Source organism: Mirounga angustirostris, unplaced genomic scaffold (assembly GCF_029215605.1).
Source record: "Mirounga angustirostris isolate CCGP_5_RB_7025 unplaced genomic scaffold, mMirAng1.0.hap1 SCAF_2, whole genome shotgun sequence".
NCBI classification, from domain to species: domain Eukaryota; kingdom Metazoa; phylum Chordata; class Mammalia; order Carnivora; family Phocidae; genus Mirounga; species Mirounga angustirostris.
Genome location: NW_026991710.1, coordinates 31937471 through 31962347, shown reverse-complemented (window position 1 = coordinate 31962347; position 24877 = coordinate 31937471). Strand labels below are relative to the sequence as shown.

At 41.7% G+C, this 24877-nt stretch overlaps 1 long non-coding RNA gene across 1 annotated transcript; it reads left to right on the top strand.

Annotated features, from left to right (window-relative positions):
- Positions 1-403: 403 nt before the first annotated feature.
- Positions 404-24590, top strand: LOC123847648 (uncharacterized). Its single transcript, XR_008506615.2, has 3 exons — positions 404-645; positions 7449-7585; positions 20423-24590. It is a non-coding gene; the product is annotated as an uncharacterized LOC123847648 (long non-coding RNA).
- The last annotated feature ends 287 nt before the right edge of the window (positions 24591-24877 follow it).

Genomic DNA, 24877 nt, shown 5'->3' with positions numbered 1-24877 from the left:
GTCTCTCAAATAAATGAATCTTTTAAAAAAAAAGTCTATTTCAAAAATCGATTATAACTCTGACATTATACGTAGCAAAGCCCAACAGTGGGCAGAAACTGGAGATGGCAAACAATACAGTGGTACACTGTACCGAAGAAAAGTCAATTGCTAAGGTTGCCAGCCCCAACTACAACCCTCCTGTGACGCTCGTAACCCTGAGCCCCGCTTTCCTGGCTGCAGCAGATTGAACCGAGACCTGAGGCTGTGTGTCCAGCAGCCAATGAAATGGGCTGATGCAAGAGCTCCGCCCCATGTGGTCCCTGTTTCCTAGATGATGACTGGCCAATCACGCAAAGCCTCTTCAAATTCCACTTGAATTTGAAACCTAGTGAGTGTGGGGGAGGAGGGGAGCTAAACCAAAAGGTTGGTAGAAATGGGCGGACGCGCTGAGCGCAGTCAGAAAGCCCTGTCCCCATGGCGGTGGGGGCCATGACAAAACGGGAACAATGGCGTGGAGGAAAAGAAGTGCCGAGGGGATTTGGCAGCACGAGCAGAGAAAAGCAGAGGCAGAGTGTAGCTGAGTCACCACACTGGCAGAGCATTAGAGAAGGAGCAACGGATGCCTACTGCTGAAGCCATGTCAAGAAAAACAGGTGGCTGGAGGTATGCTATGACCTGAATGACATTCCCAGTTCCGCCAGGCAGCTGCTAGAGCTGCCTCCTGCTCTTCCCCACTTCCTCCGGTATCCTCACAACGAACCACATTAACCCGAGGCACCAGAGCACGCCTGTCTTCCTGGCAACCCGAAAAAGCCTGATCGACGCCATGTAATATTCATATCTCTATTATGGCACGAATCAGGTGGCTCTATGATGATTTGTTATGCTTCTCCCTGACTACGCTCCTTAAGGTCAAGGACTATGTTCAATGCCTTCTTAAAACATCCTCAGCAACCAGGACAGTACACGAACACATGAATGATGAATGAATGAGTGATGAATGAATGACTGGTGAAAAGTGTGAGCGTGTGTGTGGCCAAAAGAGCCCTCGAAACACAGAGCTCAGTCAGAGAGCATTTCTCTGAAGGAGGTAAGTTTTTGGGTTTTGATTTTGTCTGCCCTTAATTTGGAGTACAAAACTGTTTCGTCTCAGGAATTTTATTTGACACAATGGCTAGACAAAACTCCCCCTTCAACTTTGTTGTAAATAAGCCACATTAATTATTTTTATGCATTTATTTACCAAGCATTTATTGAGTCCTGCCTCCTATCAGACCTCACGCTAAGCTCTTAGGATACATTATACTGTCCTGTATGAGGAGGAAGCATGTGATGAATGAGTCCCAGCCTCACGGAGCTTTTCAGTCTAGGAAAGAAAGCATGCCATTCACACCAAGAAAAATAAAATAATGTAGAATGGTACAGTGGTGCAGAGTAGTGGGGAACGTTGTTGCTGAAATGTGATTTTAGAAAAGACACTGGAAAGTTTCATAGAAAGGCTTGCTGTTAAGGAGGTAGCAGCGTCTTTTAAAACCGTGGTTAATAATACTCTCCATATTGTCAGTTTAATAAGACATGATCATCAAACCAGGATTTTCAAAGTTATTTGGAATGTACAAGGTTGTGAGCTCCTGAATTTACTTTTTTCTGGTAATATTTATCTACTGTCTCAAAAGAAGGTGTTCTTATTACTCTTTCATTTGAGATGAGAAATCACTATTTTCTCCGAAAAGGAAACTTTGCAAAATAGGACTCTGATATAAGAGTTACATCACTGGCTGATGTTTTTTAATATGATTTGGCAGTGTGGGGTTATAATGTCACCGTGCTTACTTGCTGGTAACATGTCAGCACTTCAGCTGAAACTTCAAATTGTGACTTTAATAGCAAAACAACGTTTATTTAACTGTATTCGGACTCGGGACCATAGTCACTGCGATATCGGAGTTTTAAAAAAAATGATATTGTTGAATTTATCATCATCTATTACAGACATATTTGAGAAGCATCTTCCGGGTGAACACTGTAATCAACAAAGGAGCCTCATCGTGGTTTCTGTAATTAAACTCTGACATAGAATTTCCTGTTACTCAACTTTTGGTCTCCTTTCAAACTCAGGCACACATTTAATGGAAGAACATCCTGGGGGTTCCACGTATGCTGTTTAAAAAATAGTTACTGTTGGGGGCACCTGGGTGGCTCAGTTTGTTGAGGGTTCGACTCTTGATTTTGGCTCAGGTCATGATCTCAGGGTCGCGAGGTCGAGCCCCGCAATGGGCTCCGTGCTCAGCGGGGAGTCTGCTTGAGATTCTCTCTCTCCCTCTGCCCCTCCCCCCCGCTCACATACGCACACTCTCTATACATACATACATACATAAAATATTTTTTAAAAATAAAAAAAGGTTACTATTTGTAACCACTCCCTATGTTAATTGGGATTTTCTCAATACTGTGCAACTAAAATAAAGTACAGAAGCAGACTGGGTGTTGAGACTGATAAAAGCCTGTAATTGTTATTCCTTATCCCTAATTTAAAATGTTCACGTTATATTTGTACAACTGTTGTTTTTACCTGCCCAGCATCCTTTCTTCTTCTTCTGGTAGAAACACCTCAGTTTCCCTCTGAGACACTACCTGCCTCCACACTCAGTCCATGGAGACTCTGGGTGGTCACTCAGTAGGCAACATAGTCAGGCCAGTGACAGGGTTAGGGATAGGCATGTGAGCCAGGCCCGGCCGCTGAGGCTTAGTTCTGGGACTGTGTTGGGCTCTCTTGGGAAGGAGATGACAACTGACAAAGCTGGTTACAGGCTCCGAGCCTGGGCCCCCACTGCGAGGAAGCCCTTCTAGAGAGCGGAGCAGCCGGCAGAGAGGGATGCGGAGCTGCGTTAAAATGGGCAAAAAGCTTTGATCGTACTCCTTCAGCTTCTCCTGAATCCCAGAACCACTTCTGGATTTACAGAAGTAAAAAAATCCTTCTTTGTCCCCCACTTTTTGTTTCTCCCCTGAGTTAGTTTAGATTGGGTTTTCTGTCACTCGCGCTAGGAAAAAAATCTTGAGTAACATGGGAACAATTACAACTTTTCCCATTGGTTAATTTAAGAAGAGGCAAATGTAATAAAGCTGAGATAATAAAAGTCCGTTTGTATTGATAAAGCATCACTTCTCTTGGTTATATATACATTCAAGTTTCATGTAAGAATCACTTGACAAAAATTCTGTTGAAATATAAAAATTTAAAAACCAATATAAAGTACAAAAATGCAAAATGCCTACAACCCCTGACCTACAAAAATAAGGTCAAGTGCAGGCACAGCAAGTCATTCCAGACCATCTGCAGCCTGTCCTGACCTACCTTTCCAGCCTCAGGCTTTGCACTCCGTCCTTGTCAGAATTCTAACACTCTCTCTAAGCTGCCTTTGCCCCTCAGCTCTTCAAGTCTTGCTTAGCTTGTGTCTGTTCAGAATACCACCCTTTTCTAGCTGTTAGTTTCTTTTCACTCCTTCTTTATGGTTCGACTAAATAGCACCTTCTTTGTAAAGTCTTCCAGAATCTGCCCACGTAGAACGAATTGCTCTTCCTTCTGCTTGGCCACCATCCTGGTCTGAGCTGCTGGGGAGACATAAATGCCTTTGTTCTAGTCAGGAGTCTCATGGGCAGGGCCTACTTCTTATTCATCTCTGTATACTTCCTGTTTATACTCTGGCACCTAGTTGATGCTCAGTGCGTATTTGTCAAATGCAATTTCTATGCTGGGGCTTGGAGAAGCTTCTACTCTGCTTCGCTGTGCTGGGTGCGACGGGCCCTTCTCATGTAGGGTGCAGAGGGAGCTGTATATGCACAGCAGCAGTGCCGTCAGCATCCGCACTCACCGAACGCCACAGGTAGCCTGTGTTCCCCCCCATTCACACAGTCCCAGTGCAAGGATGCCTTTTATTAGCTCTATTTATTGGCCCCAACATAAATGGCTTGGTTTTAATGGGGCCTTGAGCCAAATATAGTAATGCACAGATCAAAGAGGCTCCCAGGCTGTTCTGTATTGCGGATGCCACCATTCTGCATCAGTTTGTCTTCTGGCTTAGTGGTCTGGTACTTTTTCCTTGGGAGTCTCTATTTATCCTAAGAATGGGAGCTACTTATCCAAGGAGTTTGCGAGTATTTCACAACACATTCAGCCATCAGGAGGCTTGCTTCAGACCCAGCCGTGCTGGGCGTGGCCCCATCATTGGGCAGCACTCATGCCCCGTCTCACCTTCATTGGGCTGCTTGACTTGTGTGCTTAGGGTCATCTGAGCTGATGGTGACTTCCCATGCTGCTCTCCCGAATTACTAGTGATAGGCATTATACCTGCAAGTATTAACCACTCCCCACTTAAGTTGGACTTGTTGGACAACATTACATGTTCTGAAACCGTCCTTCTCCTTTTCCTCTTGGACTTTCTTGGGGATGAAGCACCCTGCCCCACCACCTGTTGAGGAAGAACATGATGGTGGACACTTTACCCTGTATCATGGTCAAGACATCCTCACACTTGGAAGGGAATGTTTGTCTAGCAGAACTCATTCTTTTAAGCGGTGAGTTTAGCTGTGATGACCCAGTTCCTACTGCATGATTAAGAATGTCTTCTTTGTGAAAACAGCCACGCTGAGAGAAGTGACAATAGAAATGCTAGGGTTGTTGGGATGGCCCAGGGCCAGTCCAGACGTATCAAGATGAAACTCCTACCTTTGGGGCTGAATACTGCCAGATTGCCAGTGGGAGCAGGGAGGAGGCAAGGGAGGTGACAAGGTCCTATTCCCTTGGGCATTCCTACTTAGTTGGACAGTGGAAGCGAATAGCAGGCTGGAGAACACTATTTGGGACATGTGCTGACATGTTAAAAAGAGATGGCTACCCTGATTTTCCAGCAGTCAATCCATCTCAAACCATTTTATTTTCAAATTGATCTTTTCTGTTGATTTGGCTATCTGTTGATAACCCTCTCTGGGTTTACCCAATTACCCCTTCCTAGCAGTGGGGGCCAGGGAAACATTACAGGAATTATAAAACCAAAGAGGGGAAGGAGTGCTTAGAGTGGATGTGTTGCTTTTTGTAACTAAAACCTAAAAAATTCAGAAAGAAATTTTCCCTTCCATTCTCTTTAGATCTGATGTTGTTTTCCTGAAAATGCACAATTACACATATTTTAGAACATGGAATGAAATAATTAAGAAAATATGATCATAAATGACTACTTTGTGATCTTGGGAATCCATTCAGGTCAGTCTGTTGTTAAGAAAATGGCAGGAGTTGGGGGCACCTGGCTGGCTCAGTCCACAGAGTGTGCAACTCTTGATCTTGGGGTTGTGAGTTCAAGCTCCACATTGGGTGTAGAGCTTACTTTAAAAAAAAAAGAAAAGAAAAAAGAAAGGGGTGCCTGGCTGGCTCAGTCGGTTAAGCGTCTGACTCTTGATTTCAGCTTAGGTCATGATCTCAGGGTTGTAGGATCCAGCCCTATGTTGTGAGATTGAGCCAAGCGTCGGGCTCCAGGCTGAGATTCTCCAGCCTTGAGATTCTCTCTCCCTCTCCCTCTGTCCCTCCCCCCTGCTCCCGCTCTCTCTTTTGAAAGTTAGAAAGAAAGAAAGAAAGATGGAAGGCAGGAAAGAAAGAAAGAAAAGGGCCGGAGTGTTGGTGTCTGCAGGACACAGGTTCAAATCCTATCACAGTGAAGTTCAGAGAGAGAACATGTATCAAAGTACTCAGCTCCTAATAGTGTTGTTTATTGTACTATAAGAACATTTTAAAAAGTGAAACTAAGTAGAGAGTATTATTCTTGAACCCTTGCGAAGTGTATGTACTATGCAAGAGTAAACCGCTTGCTCTCCCCAGAGATTCTACCATTTTTGTAAGAGAAGGCAGTGGTGGGCAGCCCCTCCTTTCTTTGCACACTTCCCCTTGTTGCATTTTGATCTTGAGATTGGTGGATGTCTTCCTGTATCCTCAAAGGACTTATGGTTTAGTGGACACTGAGAGTAGCATCCACTTGTTCCTGCAGAGATTTGAAACAAGGGGCTTATTGGCCATCTCACTCAAAAGGCCCTAGACAGAGAGAAGGAGAAGGAGGAAGTCAAGAGATTTGGGAGTTGGAAGGAGATGAGTACTCTCTGTATTGGCCTGGCAGAGGAAAAGCTCCTAAGTGCAGAAAACATAATGACTGCCTTTGTTTGCTGGAAGGTTGCTGGTGTCTTTGGTTTTCAAGTTTTTGCCTGCTCCGTAGAAGCAGGCAGAAAGCAAGAGATGCTGGATTCCCTGGAGTCCAGCAATTTGTAATGCCATCATATTAAAAAATTATTTTCATTTGTTGGAATGTAAATTCAAGAGGAAAATGTGGGATTGTTGTGTAAATGTGTGATATTTTAAAGCCTAATAAGTCAAAAGCATCGTAACTTTGTAAGAAAGCCACACGATGTGAAACATTTTCATGCTGTTAACCTAGCAAAGTCATCTGAATCATGTGATGTACACTTAAAATATTGCAGACATTTCTCTACCCCCTCCCCTTGCCATTGTAAGTGGGGGAGGGTAAAGAAAAGTTTTTTCCTCCTCTTTTGTGTTAAAACATTTTAGTAGTTACCTTTGTGTAATCGATTATCATATGGGGGTAAATGCATGGATTCTGCTTTGGTTGGGATAAAAAGCTCCACTTTTTATTAGTGAGCCCCTCCCCTGTGCAGGGATGGGGTTTCTTATAAAATGGGGTTCTCGTGAAGATTGAGGGAGTAGATATGCTCAGTGCTTGGTGATGGGAGCGTTCCGTGGCTGTAACCCCTTCTTCTTACGTGCCATCAGTTTACCCTCTCCAGCATTTTATGAGAAAGATAGAGCAGGAGTTATTAATGTCCTTGCAAGGAATAGAAAGCTCACAATGACAGAGTCCCTGTCCTGGAATCACATAAGTGGGATTCAAATTTAAGTGTCCTGGCTTTCCACCACATCTCCCGTGGTATCAGGAAATTTTACACTTTTTATTTTTTTTAATCTTCTCCTTAATGCTCAGGGAGTGAATTAAGGTCACCTGTTGACTGAATAGGCCTCCTTCAAATATGTATTCATTGATTGGCTAGAACAACGAAGAAGCAGGTATTACCCATAGTAGTGTTTGGCCAACGTTCCCTGATAGGATATCACAAACATTCAGGCATTTTATAAGAACATTTTCCCCTTTGAGAGTAACCAAGTGTTTCATTATGTTTTTTTAAGGTTGGAGTAAACAAAGGCAATTGGTGTTTGAACCACTATTATTGCCAAATTAACCAACTAAGTGCAAACAGGCTCACATGCCCAATGATAGCATACAAAGCCACATTACAAATGATGCAGTCATTGAAAATGGAGCATTTGCACAATCCGAAAGTATGATTAATCTTACAAGAGATCCATTTCCATACTTTTGTCCATAACATGGCTGTCCTTACTTTTCATCAAGACACTGAAGCCTGAATCACCCTCCCGGGACCTGAAAGACAGCATCCACGACAGGAAACAAAATCGAGAAAGACATCTCTTCATTCTGTGGAAGTGTCTGCTTGGAAGCCCCAGAGCTGAGAGGAGGAGGAGATGATGGTGAGTCTGGAGGAGAGAGGTGAGTGGAGGTGGCTGCAGCCTGGAAAGGTGAAGATGAGGTGCAAGAGCTGCTTTGGGCAAAGTGCTTGTCAGGAATTGATGAAGTTGCTGTAAGGACAGTTTGTTCTATTTCTTTTAAGTTTGTTTGTTTATTAGTAGGCTCCATGCCCAACATGGAGCCCAATGCAGGGCCTAAAATCATGCCCCTGAGATCAAGAGCTGAGCTGAGTTCAAGAGTTGGACGCTTAACCCACTTGAGTCACCCAAACGTCCCTTTTTCTTTTAAGTTTTAAGAAAATATTTCTAAGTTGATTTCATAGAATTTTATCACTGGGAGAAAGCTTAGAACTTACTTGCCATTTTTTTCCCCACCTTTTTTGGTGGATGGAGACCCAGAAGGATCCACAGGTCCCCCAGTGTCACAGTGCTAGTTCTACATAACCAAGTCAAGACTCGTCTTTTGACTCCCTTTTTGACTCAGCATTAGCTTACTGCTGAATCCTGCACTTGATACATTGTTGATATTCCACGAATATTGGAAGGAGGAAGGAAGGAAAGGAGGAAGGAAGGAAGGAAAGAAGGAGAGAGAGAGGGAAGGAAGGAAGGAAGGAAGGAAGAAAGGCTCTACCTCCCATACTTTTCGTTAGTGGACCCCATTTTTGTACTCCACAATAAGAAAAAAAAGGTGAAAGAGATGGTGGTGGGCTTTGTAGCTGGGCCCAAAGATTTAGAAAGCCAAGATTCTCCTTATGGTACAGATTGAGAAACATCGGAAAAATGACTCTGCTTCTTTTTTATTTTTCCATTTCCCAAGGGGCAATCATTCAGCATTGTTGTGTCTGATCGGAGGGTCAGGTTCTGAAGCCAGCCACAGGATGAAGGCCACAGACAATCAAAACTGCCCTTGTACCTCTCTTAGGAAGGTGCCATGCCAGGGACTGGTGGACTGTTTCTCAGCCAGTACCCACCCCATGCCACCCCACTCTGACTTTTTCACATAACCAAACTTATAAAAGTTAAATGCATGTAAATTTTTAAAATTTTTTAATTGTTATGTTAATCACCATACATTACATCATTAATTTTTGATATAGTGTTCCATGATTCATTGTTTGTGCATAACACCCAGTACTCCATGCAGAACGTGCCCTCTTTAATACCCATCACCAGGCTAACCCATCCTCCCACCCCCCTCCCCTCTAGAACCCTCAATTTGTTTTTCAGAGTCCATCGTCTCTCATGGTTCATCTCCCCCTCCGATTTTTCCCCCTTCATTCTTCCCCTCCTGCTATCTTCTTTTTTTTTTTCTTAACATATATTGCATTATTTGTTTCAGAGGTACAGATCTGTGATTCAACAGTCTTGCACAATTCACAGCACTCACCATAGCACATACCCTCCCCAGTGTCTATCACCCAGCCACCCCATCCCTCCCACCCCACCCCCCACTCCAGCAACCCTCAGTTTGTCTCCTGAGATTAAGAATTCCTCATATCAGTGAGGTCATATGATACATGTCTTTCTCTGATTGACTTATTTCGCTTAGCATAACACCCTCCAGCTCCATCCACGTCGTTGCAAATGGCAAGATCTCATTCCTTTTGATGGCTGTATAATATTCCATTGTATATATATACCACATCTTCTTTATCCATTCATCTGTCGATGGACATCTTGGCTCTTTCCACAGTTTGGCAATTGTGGACATTGCTGCTATAAACATCGGGGTGCACGTACCCCTTCGGATCCCTACATTTGTATCTTTGGGGTAAATACCCAGTACTGCAATTGCTGGATCGTATGGTAGCTCTATTTTCAACTTTTTGAGGAACCTCCATACTGTTTTCCAGAGTGGCTGCACCAGCTTGCATTCCCACCAACAGTGGAGGAGGGTTCCCCTTTCTCCGCATCCTCACCAACATCTGTCATTTCCTGACTTGTTAATGTTAGCCATTCTGACTGGTGTGAGGTGGTATCTCATTGAGGTTTTGATTTGGATTTCCCTGATGCTGAGTGATGTTGAGCACTTTTTCATGTGTCTGTTGGCCATTTGGATGTCTTCTTTGGAAAAATGTCTGTTCATGTCTTCAAATGCATGTAAAATTTGACTCCACTGTTCTACCTAGTCCACAGGGAAGACTGAACAAAGTACTAATAAAATATTCTAGAATCAAGGTCTATATGAAGGGTATTTCTTTAATTTGGTGGAGTTTCTTAGTTAAAGAAGAGATGGCTAAACTCTAGAATCAGATTTTTTTTTGCTATGGAGGCTTCAAAAAAGGGAAGCTTTTGTATGAATATCCCTGGGAAAAGGAGAATGAATTTTATGATTACTGAATTTAGAGAAATTTAAATGCAAAAGGAAATCTGTCTCTGCTGCCCTCACCTTCCTCTTCCCATCCCTTAAAAAACAAAAACAAAATTCCTGGTTTTCTCCTATTTCCTCTTGCAGACTTGATTAAGGCATCAAAGCCTTCGATGGCGACCAGTTTCCTCAACATGTTGCTCTTTCTGCCTCTCTCTCCCTCTTCCTTCCTTTTCCTCCTACCCACCTCTACCCCCAAATCTCCATCCACTCTTGTTTATGGTGCAACCTCACAGTGGACACAGACCATGGTCTTATGGAGGTCTTGGTGAAAGTTTATTAAAAATGAATCAACTCTATAGATGTTACGGAGACCTTTGGACAAAGACCTAGCTGATTTCCTGGAGCAATACCTGGGGAATAATTTTTTTGGCTCCAAAAGGATGATATTGTAAGTCGTTATATATTTGCTGATTTTGGGGAGATTGTTGGAACCATCCAGCATGCACAGGAAGCTTGGGCTCTTGGCCCAGTCAGCTCAGAGTCTAAATATTTGAAGGATGAATACTTGGAAGTGCATTTAAACATTTAAAGCATTTTATTTGTTTTTCCAGTAAGTCTCATTGTTAGTGTGATATAATTTTGCAGTAAGACTCTACCTGCTGAAGGCATAGGCCTCCTGGACAAGTCCAGGCTCAGACTCCACCTCAAGTCTTGGCTCAAAGCCAGAGGTGTATGTCTAATGGCTAACATCCACACCCCTGAAGTGGGTTATTATTACCATCATTCACCGTTGATGCCCATGTTCTAAAGTCATGCTAAGGGTCTGACCCAACTCTGCACCGAAACCAACAATGGAACTTGCACACAATGCGCATGTGTGCTTGCTTGCATGTGTGTGTGTGTGCACGTGCACACACCCACATACACACACACCCACACACCATTTTCCAAACCAAATGCTGCAGTCATTCCTTCCTTTTGTCAGTACTGGATCTTTCCTGTTAATTGCCAACTTTCAGCTCTACCCTGATGATCACCTGTGGTCAGTTTTCCTCGGCCAGCTTACCAGGCAACATACCTTTGGGCTGGTATATGCTTAGAGAATACAAATTAATATGAACACATTAGATTATGTAAAACATAATTAGGGAAGCAAATTTGCTATAAAAGCAGCCTATGTGTTTATAGAACTCTGAAGCAATTATAAGCTATTGGAAGATTTTCCCTGTCTTTTAGACCCGCAGATATACTCTAGAACCTAAATTATATGAATTGTTTGCCTATCCCAATCAAATGATCTAGATAATCGCTAAATATCTACTTTGCCATGCCGTCGAGTCACAGGTTCTTGTTGTCTCAATGAAATGGGAGTGAGCATAGAGTTCATTTCTGAAATTCAAAGTAGAAAGGGGTGGGGTGGGGTGAGTATGGGTGTGCACCTGGCCTGATAATTACCATTGTAAGGTGTCTTAGACAACATGATAATAACCTTCTTGATAGAATTGGGGATGTGATAGCAACAGTAAAATTTATATTAAACTGGGCCTGATGCCAGACTGTCAGCCTCAAATAAACAAAGGACAAGAGAAACATTCTAAAGAGACTAACTTGTGAATCAAGGAAGCAAAACAGGCCAGAGAGGTGCTTGCTTGGAGGGACAATGCTTTCACCTCTTTGCAAAAGCTTTGCCTGACCTAATTAAAATGCCCAGTGTAATTAAACATCTAACCCTAATCCCTCTGGAAGCCCCTAGCTCCACCCCTTTCCATTGTGAAGATGCTCAGTAGGGGCCCCACAGCTGAACACTTATTGAACCAGAGTCTATTGAGCACACACATATAATTCCTAGCCTACTGAGTTGGAGCAAAGATGCTAGTGATTTGTCCAGTGGATGGTGGTGTCTCACTCAGCAATGATGTATGACATGGATTTGTACGGAGTGGCCATCTGCTGTTGGGGAGGGCGGTAGACAGGATCTGTTCCACTGTGGCAAATGATTCCCCTGTGCTGGCTTAAAGTGGACAAAGTTGGACAGGGCAAAGTGATGCCCCAGCAACCCTCTGGGGAAATAATTCAAGGGCCTTTCCCTTATGAGTCTGTATTTCTTTCTGTCTTCTTGACTCATACACATACACCGTAGAGCTGACATGAAACAACATAGTTTGGAACATGGAGAAGAGAAAAAAAGCACATGTCCACCAGGAAGGGCTAAAATGTGCTGGTCTTAGTATGAGAGGCAACTTTGAGTTTCCTGGTAGTCTGGGCAAAAAGAGGAGAACTGATAAGTCATATAGCTCGTGTTATTTGGGAAAAGGAGCAAATCAGTTTCTTGGAAGAAATAAAGCTTCTTACTACAGTTGTCAAATCTATTTTTTCACATTTGACTTGATAGAGAAGAGAAACTGAATTTTTTAGGGTATATATAACAAAATGTCAAACTGCTAGAATGCTTGGCCTTTCGACAGGGAAAGGACCAGAACACTGACCCCCACAGTGACTGACTAATGAGCAGTAGGCAGCCCTCAGCAGGTCTCTGAGACTGGCAGATTTAACTTTGCCTCTTAACACTTGCCTCTTAACACTGTGTCAAAGAAATATCTGCACCCCCATGTTCATTGCAGCCTAACTTTTGAAAATGTTTATTTCAAAACAAATTTAACACAGATATGAAAACCCATTCTTGAATGTCTTCATATTCAAAACACAGGGCAGTTACTTTTCTCTGCATTGTTAGGCAAAAACATAAAAAATATAGACATTTGTTTCTACTCAGGAAGGACAATCAATAGAAATATTTTCTTTTTTTAAATAGGAATATTTTCTAGTTTATTCTTCACTGAAAACATGCATATACTCACTTGCAAAACTCATGTTCAACAAAAATATTCAGCCATGAGAAAGAAGGAAATCCTGTTTGTGACAACATGGATAGACCTTGAGGGCAATCATGCTAAGTGAGATAAGTCAGACAGAGAAAGACAAATACTGTATGATCTCACTTATAGGTGGAATCAAAAGGAAAGGAAAAGAAAGGAAAGGAAAGAAAAGAAGGAGGGAGGGAGGGAAGGAAGGAAAGAAAGAAAGAAAGGGAGGGAGGAAGGGAGGGACAGAGGGAGGGAGGGAGATAAAAGAGAAAGAAAAAAACCCAACTCATAGAAAAAGAGATCAGACTTGTGGTTACCAGCTGGGTAGGGAAATTGGAGGAAGGTGGTCATAAGATACAAACTTCCAGTTATAAGATAAATAAGTACTAGGGACATGATGTAGTATATGATGATTATAGCTAACATTGCTCTATAGTAGATAGGAAAGTTGTTAATAGAACAAATCCTAAGAGTTGTCATCTCAAGTTAAAAAAAATTTTTTTTTTTTTGTATCTGTATGAGATGATCAATGTTAACTAAACTTATTGTGGTTATCACTTCGCAATATATGTCAATCATTATGACCTTGACCTTATACAGTGCTGTATGTCTAATTACATACCAATAAAACTGAAAAAACTAATAAAATCATGATTTTTTACCTTTTTCTCTTTGTATATCTGTATTATCTAGAATTTTCCCACAACGAGCATGGGTGGTATTGTTGTGCAAGTGTGCTGGTTCTGGGTGTCTGAGATCCTTTCCTCACCCTGTCTCCACTGGCTCTGTATTCAGAGCACCTGACCCTCCAGGCTCAGGTTCTCAGGCCCCTTGTCATCAGCTCCTAACTGGGTCTGGCCCATGGGAGGCTCTGGTGGGCATGTGGAGAGCCGGAGGAAGGGGAAGTCAGTGTATTTCTCCCTTTCCCTCTGGACTGGGGTGGCGTCTCTGGCAGCTGCTGCCTCCCTCCCTTGGCTTCAGCTCTCCCCGGAAGCCTGCCATGGTTCCAGCTTCCTTTGGGCCATCCCAGGCCCTGGGCTTGGGTAGCCTCACCTCCTCCCTTTGTCCCTCCACCCTAGGAGGGTCAGCAACTTCCTGCTGTGGCTAGTCTCTGGATTGCCTCACAATCCCTGGTTTGGCTTCTAAATTTCTTCCATCTCATTGCATTAAATTTCCTCTCTTTTAAATATTCAAAGTGGTTTCTGTCTTCCTAGCTGGGCCCTGACACAAAGAAACAAAAATGTGCTTGAAACACAAATGAATGGGGCCAAAGAATGTAGAAGAATGTGAGTTGGAGAAGTAAACCAGGAAACCACAGACTCCATGGATAGTGGCCACACACACACAGAGAAGGGTCCCATCTTGGTGCATACCAGTTGGGAAGGACTTCTGGTTACCTAAGGACCTCCTTAGGCCCATTTACATGCACAAAAATAACAGTTTTACACAGAGTTGTCTGTTCCAGGAATAAAGGTTGACAATATGTAAGATCCAGAAAAACACCCCCAAGCCCAAAACCAAACAAACCCAAAGGATTCAGAATTCTAAGTCATGCATTCAAGTCTGACATGTGGTGGATAGCAGCCGTGGGGTTTGAAGGAGACTCATCCAGTCCCCAGCTGCTGGGCGGTGGCCTCGATTGACATGGTCTTTGGCTGATGCATGGATATGTATCCCAGTCCTGAGCCAGTCAGGACCTGGCATTCCCTTGGCCCCTGGTGTGATAAAAATGAAGCCTGATTGGTTTGGTGATAGGAGAAAGAAGTCCTTTCTCCTACTTAGATAGTGTGGTAGGTCCCGAAACTGCTTCAGCATTGCTACAAAATGAAAAAAGAACCTGAGAATAAAGCTGACACAAACAAAAAGGATAAATCCAAGACAGTCAAAATAAGACAAGGCTGGATTTCTGATCAAACTGTGCCTGAAGCCCACTGCCCCACTAGACTTTTTCTGTTATAGGAGTTCCTACATTTCTTTAGTAGTTCCTACTATTTAGTACACTTTAATTTGGGTTTTCTGTTACTTGCAGCCAAAAGCATGCTAGTTGATATAGAGAAATGTCTTATTGGCTGTACGTCCTTGGGCCAGTCACTTAATCTTTCTGGTCCTCAGTTTTCTCACTTATAAAATGGAACTATAAAGACGATTTACCTTAAGGAATTTTTGTGGGGCTCAAATGAGGTAATAAACGAGAAAGTGCTTTGTAAATTGTAAGCAGTTATTTGAATCTTTTCATTATCACACATATATTTCAGTTGTTAATGCAGTTTTATATCTCTCCTACAGAGACAGAACTTATTTTATTGAGCCTATAGTTCTATAATACCCGCTTTATTACTGTATCATGAGTGTTCATCAGGATTAATCAGCAATAACCATTACTTCACTCTGGACAGCTCTAAATAATTTATTTTTGAAGTCCCAGGTGACCTATGTAAGCTTGAAAGGGTTTACCTCCAAATTCTCAGCCAAGTGGAAATGAATTGAGTAACCCTTTGTGTGACCACTCATAACTCACTTGTAAAATGCATGTTCTTTTTTTTCATTGCCATCTGGAGCAACCTGTGAAGGTGGGCGTGTGACATTCCTCTCACTGCAGGAAAGTTTGGGTGCATCCAGAAAGGACCAGCTGGTCAGTTCTGCCCTTGCATTTTCTTGGAGTTGCTGCCCTGAGGTTGTTTGGGAACCTGAAGGAGTAGTTTAGGCATGAACCTTTAAAAGATCTCTGAAGCTAAGAACCAACAGGAAAGCAGCACCATAGTATTTAGGTTTTTGTAAGAACAAAATATGAAGGGCAATCAATTTATCAAGATAAGGTCTCTAACAATTAGGGCAATGAAACTAAAGGTACAAAAGAAGTATGCTTTATGTGTGTTTTTCCTCCAATAACTGGCATACTTTAGGACAGGGTATGGCAGGTGAGGGCGGGCAGGAAGCAACTGGGACTGGGAACTTGACCATCCCATGGGGCTGGGGCGAGCACAGGGGACAGGAGCTGCAAGTCCAGCCTTGACTCTTGTCACCTAGTGAGGTTGGTGCATCTCCCAAACAGACCTTCAGCTCCCCCTTCTCTGTCTGCTCTGCCACTGGGCCAGCTCCAGTCCCCACCATGTTTCACTAGTCTCTCCACCCCCTGGGCTCACCCCCTCACTGCCCCCAACTCACCTCTATTCATCCTCCATCCTCCTATAATGTTAAAAGTCATTTTTTAAAATTACACTATGCTGGGCACCTGGGTGGCTCAGTCGGTTAAGCATCTGCCTTGGGCTCAGGTCATGATCCCAGGATCCTGGGATCAAGCCCCGCATCGGGCTCCCTGCTCAGCGGGGAGCCTGCTTCTCCCTCTGCCTCTGCCTCTCTCTCTCCATCTCTCTCTGTCTCTCATGAATAAATAAATAAAATCTTTGAAAAAAAAATTACACTCTGCTGCTCCCGCCCCTTCCCTCCCTTGAAACTTTCATTGGCTTCCTATAGCTCCTCCTTTAAAGGCCAGACTCCTTAGCATAGCAACGTCGTGGGGTGTGACGACTCCTTAAATACCCACCCAGCTGCTCACCCACCACCCTTTCTCACACTCCCCAGCTTCCTTCCAAACCAAATCAGAGACCTTGGACATAGCTCTTTAAGGCCAGTGGTCATCCCAATTTTATGGTCATACAAATTATTTGAACTTGTTTTAAATACCGTTTCCTGGGCCATGTCCTCATAGGATTATGATCCAGAGGACCAGTTCCGAGAATCTGAAATTTCGTAAGCACTTGGCCAAGTCAAGGTCAGGAGCCACACTGTATGATACCCCGGATCACACGGTAGTCCACTTCTTCCCCCTGGTATCTGCCCCCGACTAGAAGTCCCTGGAAGGAGCAAGCTTCGGGTCTTTTTCAGCTGTGTTTCCCCAGGACCCAGCACAGTGCTCAGCATGCACTAAGCTCTTGTGTGGTAGGTGAATAAGTGAATCCCAACAGAGCCAGTATCTTGAAAATGAGGCAAAGGATAGGAGTCAGGGACTGGGGCCCTCAGGACAGGGGTCCGGAGAGCACTAGTTCAGGGCCAAGAAATGTTGGAGATGCGAGGGTCATTGGAAGAGTTGCCGATAAAACGCTGGGCACTGGGCACAAGGTGGAAGGAGGATCTTGCTCTGTGGGGGTGACAGGGAGGGGGGTTGACAGTGGCACACCAAGGCAGAGCTGCTTGCCCAGGGAAGGAGAATGGGACTCTTAGCTTAAAAGGCGTCTGGGAGAACTGGGCTAGACAATGGGTCTCAGGCTGGGTAAGGGTGGTTCGGTTCAGAGTTGCAGATTATTGCTCTAGAAAGCAGCTGTTGCCAATGTTGTCTGCAAATTAGGTTCACCTGGAGCAGTGGTTTTGGAAGCACAAGAACAAAAGTCAGATTTTCACGTTCCGACCCAGAGTCACTGAGTGAGACTCTGGAGATGCATGGAGGGGACAGAGAAGTCTTTATAGCAGGAGTCCTGAAACGATCATCATGTGTCCGTGTACAAGGTACCCCCCGCCCCCTATAATCGCACTGCTTGTTACTCACTGGGCCATTCTATTTAAAGGATCACATTTGTTTTTTGTTTTAGCTCAAGGAAACATTTTCTATTATTATTCCTTTGCTTATCTCTTCTGCTCTGTCTCTGTTCTCTTTGTAACTTCTATTAGATGGATGGTGGAATTTCTGGGTGTAACTTCGATAGTCTCCTAACTTTTAGTATTTCCATTTCTTTTTTCTTTAGTATAGTGTTCTGGAACAATTTCTCAGCCTACTCTGCTAGCGAAGGGCTGTTATTCAGCACGTCTACAGAGATTTATGTTTCGATGACTGTATTACTCATTTCCAAGATCTCTAAATACTTATCATCACAACACTTTGCTTGCTTAAGGAATCACAGTACCATCTCTTCATTCTTGAGAATATTCCACGTACAGTACTTCTTTCAAGATTTTCTTGTTTATTTTATTTATACTGTTTCTTCAGATATTGGTTTTTAGATTTGTTTAGTTTGGTTTTCCTTTCATAATTTGGGTCTCCCTTAACTATTTGGTGAATCTGGACTGTGGACTGATTTTTGTATTCGATAACGTTTTTTCTTCTAGATCAGGGCCGGCAAACTGTGACCCATGGGCCAAATCAGGCTGCTGCTTGTTTTGAAAATGAAGTTTTTTTGGAACACAGACATGCTCATTCATTTCCATAACATCTATGACTGCTCTCGTGCCAGGATGGTGGCACTGAGTAGCCCGCAAAGCCTAGAATATTATCAGGCCCCTTACCAAAAAAGTTTGCCAACGCTGCTGGATCTAGCCATCACTTTATAGGAAATACAGCTCAAAAGAGGAACATGGCGATCAATGTCCATACATCAACCAAAGCAGGCTACAAGTTATTTTATAAGACAAAAGACTCAGTTTCTTCACAAATAAATTGCATAAAAAGAAAAAAAGAAGAGGAAATTAACGTGGATTAAACAATATTTAATAGAAAAGAAGCCAGACACAGAAGTCCACATTATGGTATGATCTCATTTGTATGAAATTGTCCAGAATAGTCAAATCTATATATAGAGAAAATAGTGGCTGCCTAAGGCTGGGGGTTTGGGGGAGAGTGGGAGTGACTCCTAATGAGTTTGGGTTTCTTTTTAGGATGATGAAAATGTTGTAGAGTCAATTGAGATAATGGTGTCACAACTTTGTGAATATACTAAAAATCACTAAACTGTATACTTTGAATTATATAGGATATGAATTACATCTCAAGTTGCTATAAAATGATTAAGTTATAATTTTTTTTTTCCTTGTGGAAAAATATTCTTTTTGAAATACAGAGTAAACCCTTGTTTGACATTCTAGGACTATACACATATCTTGGTATGGAACGGATTCTGCCCTTGAAATATGCAGCTATTATGTGTGGGTATGGAAGTCGAGAAAAAACATCTATGCTATTTGAAAAGGATCAAAATTGATTAAGGCCTAGTCCTACCTGTCAAAAATAATATATAGAGATCAATATTAATAAGTAAAGAAAAAAAAAAGAAATACCAGTCAAAAGCAATGTGTGACCCTTGCTTAGATCCTAATTGAAATAAGTGAACCATAAAGCAAATTTTGAAACAGGTGGTGGGGGGGAGTGGGAAACTGAACATGAACTAGTGTTTCTGATTTTTACTGATATGAAACAACTGACCTTACCACTTAGTGGTATAAAACAACAACCATGTCATGTTCACAGTTTCCGTGGATCAGAAATTTGGAAAAGGGGTGCCTGGGTGGCTCAGTTGGTTAAGCAGCTGTCTTCGACTCAGGTCATGATCTCAGGGTGCTGGGATCGAGCCCTGGTTCAGGCTCCATGGAGTCTGCTTGGGATTCTCTCGCTCCAGCTCTCTCTGCCCCTCCCTGCACGCCTCCCGCACTATCTCTAAAATAAATAAATAAATCTTTAAAAATAAATAAATAGTCCTTTATGTGTTAGAGTCACACTTAGTATTTGTGAGTGAAATGATATGGTCCTTGGGATTTGCTTTAAAATGCCCCAGAAAAAAATTAAAGGTGTACATAAAACAGGAATGACGGAATGGGGGTGGTTGTGGAAGCTTGGCAGTGAGTACAGGTTCTCTGTAATATCCTCTTAATCCGTATGTGTTTGAAATTTTCCTATGTGAAAAAAGGGAAGAGAATCTGGTTTTGCCTGTTTCTGGACGTTCTTTCTTTCTACCTGTAGCAGATGCGCGTGAGTCGGAGCCCCAGTCCTGAGCAGGCAACACCAGTCACTCATCCCCCAGGTCTAGGGGCTCCCTGTACTTTCTGGGTGTCACCGCCGCCCTGAGGCATTTTCCTGCCTCTTCCTTCTAAGCGCTTACACTCACTGTTCTAGCCTGAGGCAAATAACCCAACAGGCCTACTTCTTGGCGTAATTTTGTGGTGGGAGGGACCTACCAGCCTGGTGACCTGGATTGGGTTATTAGAATCTTCCCATGGCTGCCCCAAGGCTCCCTCCTGTTCACTGTATCTGTTTCCATCGTGTTTGGAGCGCAGGACCAGTGGATTCCACAGGTGCATCTGTCTCCCCTGAACGTGGTTTCACATGTAATTTGCTTTGTCAACGTAGTCTTCTCTGCTTCCCCTATTTCAAGGGTTCCTTAAAATTTCTGATTTGATGGTAACATGCTTTTTATAGCATTATTAACGTTTGAACTGACCTCCCAAACCTCCCCACCGTCCCCAAAACCCCACTTGTCTGTCATGTTTTAGAGATGTTGGTTGTTGGAATGGAAAAATATTCACGAGCACTGGGTTGGCCATTTTAATTCAATATTCCTAAGCTTTTTCAGTGCATTATAACCAAACAATATGTATACCATTCTGCATCTTGCGGGTTTTAAAATCTTCCGTTAGAATGAAATATTTTCCGTTTTATTGAAAACTACTTGCAATAATAATTATTCATAATTGTGTCATATCATATCTTATATGTATCCTGTAATTTATAATTTCTGAACATTTACATTCAGAGCCTTTTCAACTTTTTGATATTAAGTATAATGAGTAGGATAAGTATCTTTGCTTCAATATTTACTCTCAATATTAATTTTATTTCCTTAGAATAAGTTATAAAACATGAAATTACAGTGAAAGAACATGATCTCTCTCTTTTTTTTAAAGATTTTATTTATTTATTTGAGAGAGAGAGAGCACACGAGCAGAGGGAGAAGAGAGGACAGAGGGAGAAGCAGACTTCCCGCTGCAGGGAGCCCAATGCGGGACTCGATCCCAGGACCCTGAGATCATGACCTGAGTTGAAGGCAGCTGCTTAACCGACTGAGCCACCCAGGTAACCCAAAAGAACATGATCTTTAAAATGATTTTTGATATCTATTGCCAAATTTATCTTCAAATTATTTCTGTCCACTTATGATTTTCCTTGCCACCCCCAGCACTGTAGGAGATTCCATTTCATCTGTTATTAATCTTTAGAACTGTTTTAATCTTTGCCAACTTGATAAGCACTAAATGATATCTCGTTTTTATGCTCTTCTATTATTTTTCCACACAAATTTCAGAATAATTTTACAAAATAAAGAGAGAGAGGAGGAAGAGAAGGGAGGAGGAGAAAGAAGAGAAGACAGAGAAAACTAAAGAATTCTTTTCCCCTTAGGATTTTTTTTGGATTAAAAAAATCCCAAAGTGCTTAAAAATGACATACATAATACATTAATATACTATTATTTAGGAAATCAAACATCAAAAGTATATAGGAAGGAAAATTTTTAATTCCCTCTTTATCCCCTCCCCCCTTCAACTGCCCTCCCCTCTCCAGAGATAAAATTTTTAGTGTTTTTTGAAAAAATCTGTATGAATTTTTATTTATATGTGTAGACATATATAATTTTTGTTAAATTGATTGTTTTGCTTCTTTTTTTTCTATTCTTGCCTTGGAAATTATACATACTATCTCTATTCCTCTAATAGTTATTCTTAAAAATGAAGTACTTCATTAAACATAACAATATCTAGAATTAAACCATGGCTGTATCCTTTCCAAATAATAAGACAAAGCCTTAGGTAGTCTTTATTTCTCTTTTACTTCCACTTCTGACCATAAGAAAATCATCTAGGATTTTTTTTTTTTTAAGATTTTATTTATTTATTTTAGAGAGAGAATGTGCAAGTGGGAGGTAGGGGCAGAGGAAGAGGGAGAGAGAGAATCTCAAGTAGACTCCACACTGAGTGCGGAGCCTGATGCAGGGCTGGATCTCATTACGCTGAGATCATGACCTGAGCTGAAATCAAGAGTTGGATGCTTAACTGACTGAGCCACCCAGGTGCCCCTCATCTGGGATTTTAATTCAAGGTTTTCATCAATCTTTTTACATTGCATATTACAATTATTTAGACTTAATTACCCACCTTTCTACATAAGGTTTTTTGTGCCCCACTTTTTTTCCTTTTTTACTAACAAGTTTTATTTTTCTGAAGTATGTTCTTTTTTTTTTTAAGATTTTATTTTTAAGTAATTCTATACCCAATGTAAGGCTTGAACTCACAACCCTGAGATCAAGAGTCACATGCTTTACTGACTGAGCCAACTGGGTACCTCATGAAGTATGTTCTTAAGTAATTTTCAGAAAGGAGAGGATAAACTTTCTGCAACATTTCATGTTCAAGGAAGTGTTTATTTTATCCTCTCACTTGAATGCTAGCTGATATAATTTTAGATTAAAAATTCTTTTGTCTGATATTTTTGAGGATTTGCTCTATTATTGTCCTCTATAATCCAGTGTTGTTGATAAGAAAACTCTTAACAAATTCCCTGGGTTTTTTTGGTTGTTTGGTTGGTTTTTAAATGAGAGACTTCTTCCTTTTTATAATCTTTTATGCTTTATTCTCATGGTGCAATGCATAATTCTCAGAATGAGTGCCTCCTTACAGCTTCATCCCAGGCCCAGCCCTGAAGCCAGACATTGTATATTCTCTAAAAAGAGTAGTAAACAAGGTCAGCAGGGTCTCTGTCTGCAAGGAGGTTACATTTGAGGGTTGGGCTGAGAGAGACACGACAATAAACAAATGAATAAATGAAAGAATTAAGGTTAAAAAAAAAAGGGAACATGTTGCTCTAATAGAGAACAAGGGATTGAATGTATAGTTCTTTAAGATGAGGTTAACATTTAGGAACATATAGATTTGTATGTGTGTGTCTTACCTTCTCTTTTCCATTTTCTACCTTTTGTTTCTCCATGCTACATTCTGGACATTTTCTTCTTAGATATCTTTGGGTTCACTAATTTTTTGCTTCTTTGTCTAATCTGCTGTTAAACCTGTTAAGAGTTAACCTGAGTTCTTAATTTCAATTACTGTATTTTCAGTCCTATAATTTTTATTTATTTGATTTTCAAGTCTGAAGTGTCACTTTTATAGTTCATAGGTTTTTGCCAAAATTTTAAAGCTTATCTTTTATCTTCTGAACATAGTAAACATGGTTGTTTTATAATCTGTGTAATATCTATTAGAATCTAAAATATCTCTGTGTTGGTTTCTGTTGTCTGTTATTTCTGTTGGTTCTTGCCCATAGTGTTTTGTCTTTTTCATGTGACTAGTTATTCTTGATTGTGTTCTAAACATCTTTTTTTTAAAAAAAAGATATTATTTATTTATTTAGAGAGCAAGCGGCAGGAGGGGCAGAGGGAGAGGGAGAGAGAATCTCAAGCAGACTCTGTGCAGAGTGCAGAGCCCAATGCAGGGCTTGATCCTACGACCATGAAATCATAACCTGAGCTGAAATCAAGAGTTGGACACTTAACCGACTGAGCCACCCAGGTGCCCAGTAAACTTGTAGAAATAGTTTGAGGCCTGAAATAATGTTATCTTCAGCATGAGACCAGTTTCGCTATTTTCTGTATCACATGAGTGTGTTAGTAGTCTGGAGTCACCTTAATCAAGCATGTATTGACTGAAATTGTTACCCCTATGGGTGATATAAAACTGGGCAGAATCTGGGTGAGGGCTGATTTACTCCAGTTTACCTTTACTCCCAGGGTGCAGTCCTTCAGGGTCCTAACTCAAAGGAGGGGTGGAGGATATATTTTATCAGAGAACTGGGATGATCCTGTTTGATTTTTTGTATTCCTCATCCCAGAGAAGCTGTCAGTATCACAGTCGTCCTCTCAGCCTTTTTTTTCTCCAGATTGGCCAGTGTCCCCTGCACAAAAGTAGTGTCAGTGCCAGGCTCACTTCTCTGGATTCATGTCTTTTTCTGGATCTTGGTACTTGAAATAAAAGTTTCTTTTTCTGGGGTGCCTGGGTAGCTCAGTCAGTTAAGCATCTGATTCTTGGTTTTGGCTCAGGTCATGATCTCAGGGTCATGAAATCAAGCCCTGAATTGGGCTCCATGCTTAGCTCAGAGTCTGCTTGAGATTCTCTTCCTCTCCCTCTGCCCCTCACTCACTGTCTCTCTCTCTCTCTCAAATGAATAAATAAATCTTAAAAAAAAAAAAGAAGAAGTTCCTCTTTCTGACAAACTCAAAACAAGCTTTATTTTGCCAAAAGAAAAATAAAACCTCCCTATGAAACCTCTTTATGGAACTCCCTCTGCACCTTCAGCAAGGGTTTCCAAACCTGGATGATTAACAGAGTCACTTGAGGAGCCTTTAAAATGGCCCAATCCTGGGAGGTGTGTACCTTGGTAGGTGAAGACTTTCTCATGTTCTGTGATCACAAGTGGTTTTAAGATAGTCTCCAGATCCCCAATGTCCACATATATTTTTTCCTAAGAAACCACTTGTAATTAGGTATTCCCTTTCATGGAGCCATTTTCCTACTAATAGCTACCGAAGCCAAACTAGCCAATTGAAGTACACAGTCCTTCTGCCTTGAGTGGTTTCAGTATATCAACATAACTGAAACAAGGATAATCAGACTCCTGTGTGGGATTTTTTTCAAGGGCCATCAGGAAAGATTTGTACCTTCCACTGTGGTGATTTATTTTATTTATTGTTATTGAAAACACTATGGATATGCATTATGATAAATTATTACACTTTCTTTTTTATTGCATTTTCTTTTTAAACATTTTAAATATTTTACATGTAACTCCAAATGATTCTTAAATTCATAGCTTCCCACTGGTATCTTTGTTTCTCTTAGTTGTTGAAGAGTAATGATATTTTTAGTTGGTTCTGAGCATTGTCAAACACTGATATTTTTGGAGTTGTCTTTCTGGCATTTAAGAAAAAGCCCAGGAGAACTTGGAGCTGACCTAATGGCATGTCATTGGGTGGTTACAGATTTTCCTCTTGCAGTAGAACAATGCTTCCTTTTGCCAACTGCCTTAATTTCCTGCTGTATCAATAAAAAATCAATGATAATAGTCTATTATGTGGATTTTCATTTATCCTTTTTTTTTTTAAGATTTTATTTATTCATTTATTTGAGAGAGTGAGTGAGAGAGAGAGAGAGAGAGCACATGAGAGGGGGGAGGGTCAGAGGGAGAAGCAGACTCCCTGCCAAGCAGGGGCCCGATGCGGGACTCGATCCCGGGACTCCAGGATCATGACCTGAGCTGAAGGCAGTCGCCCAACCAATTGAGCCACCCAGGCGCCCCTTCATTTATCCTTTTTATGT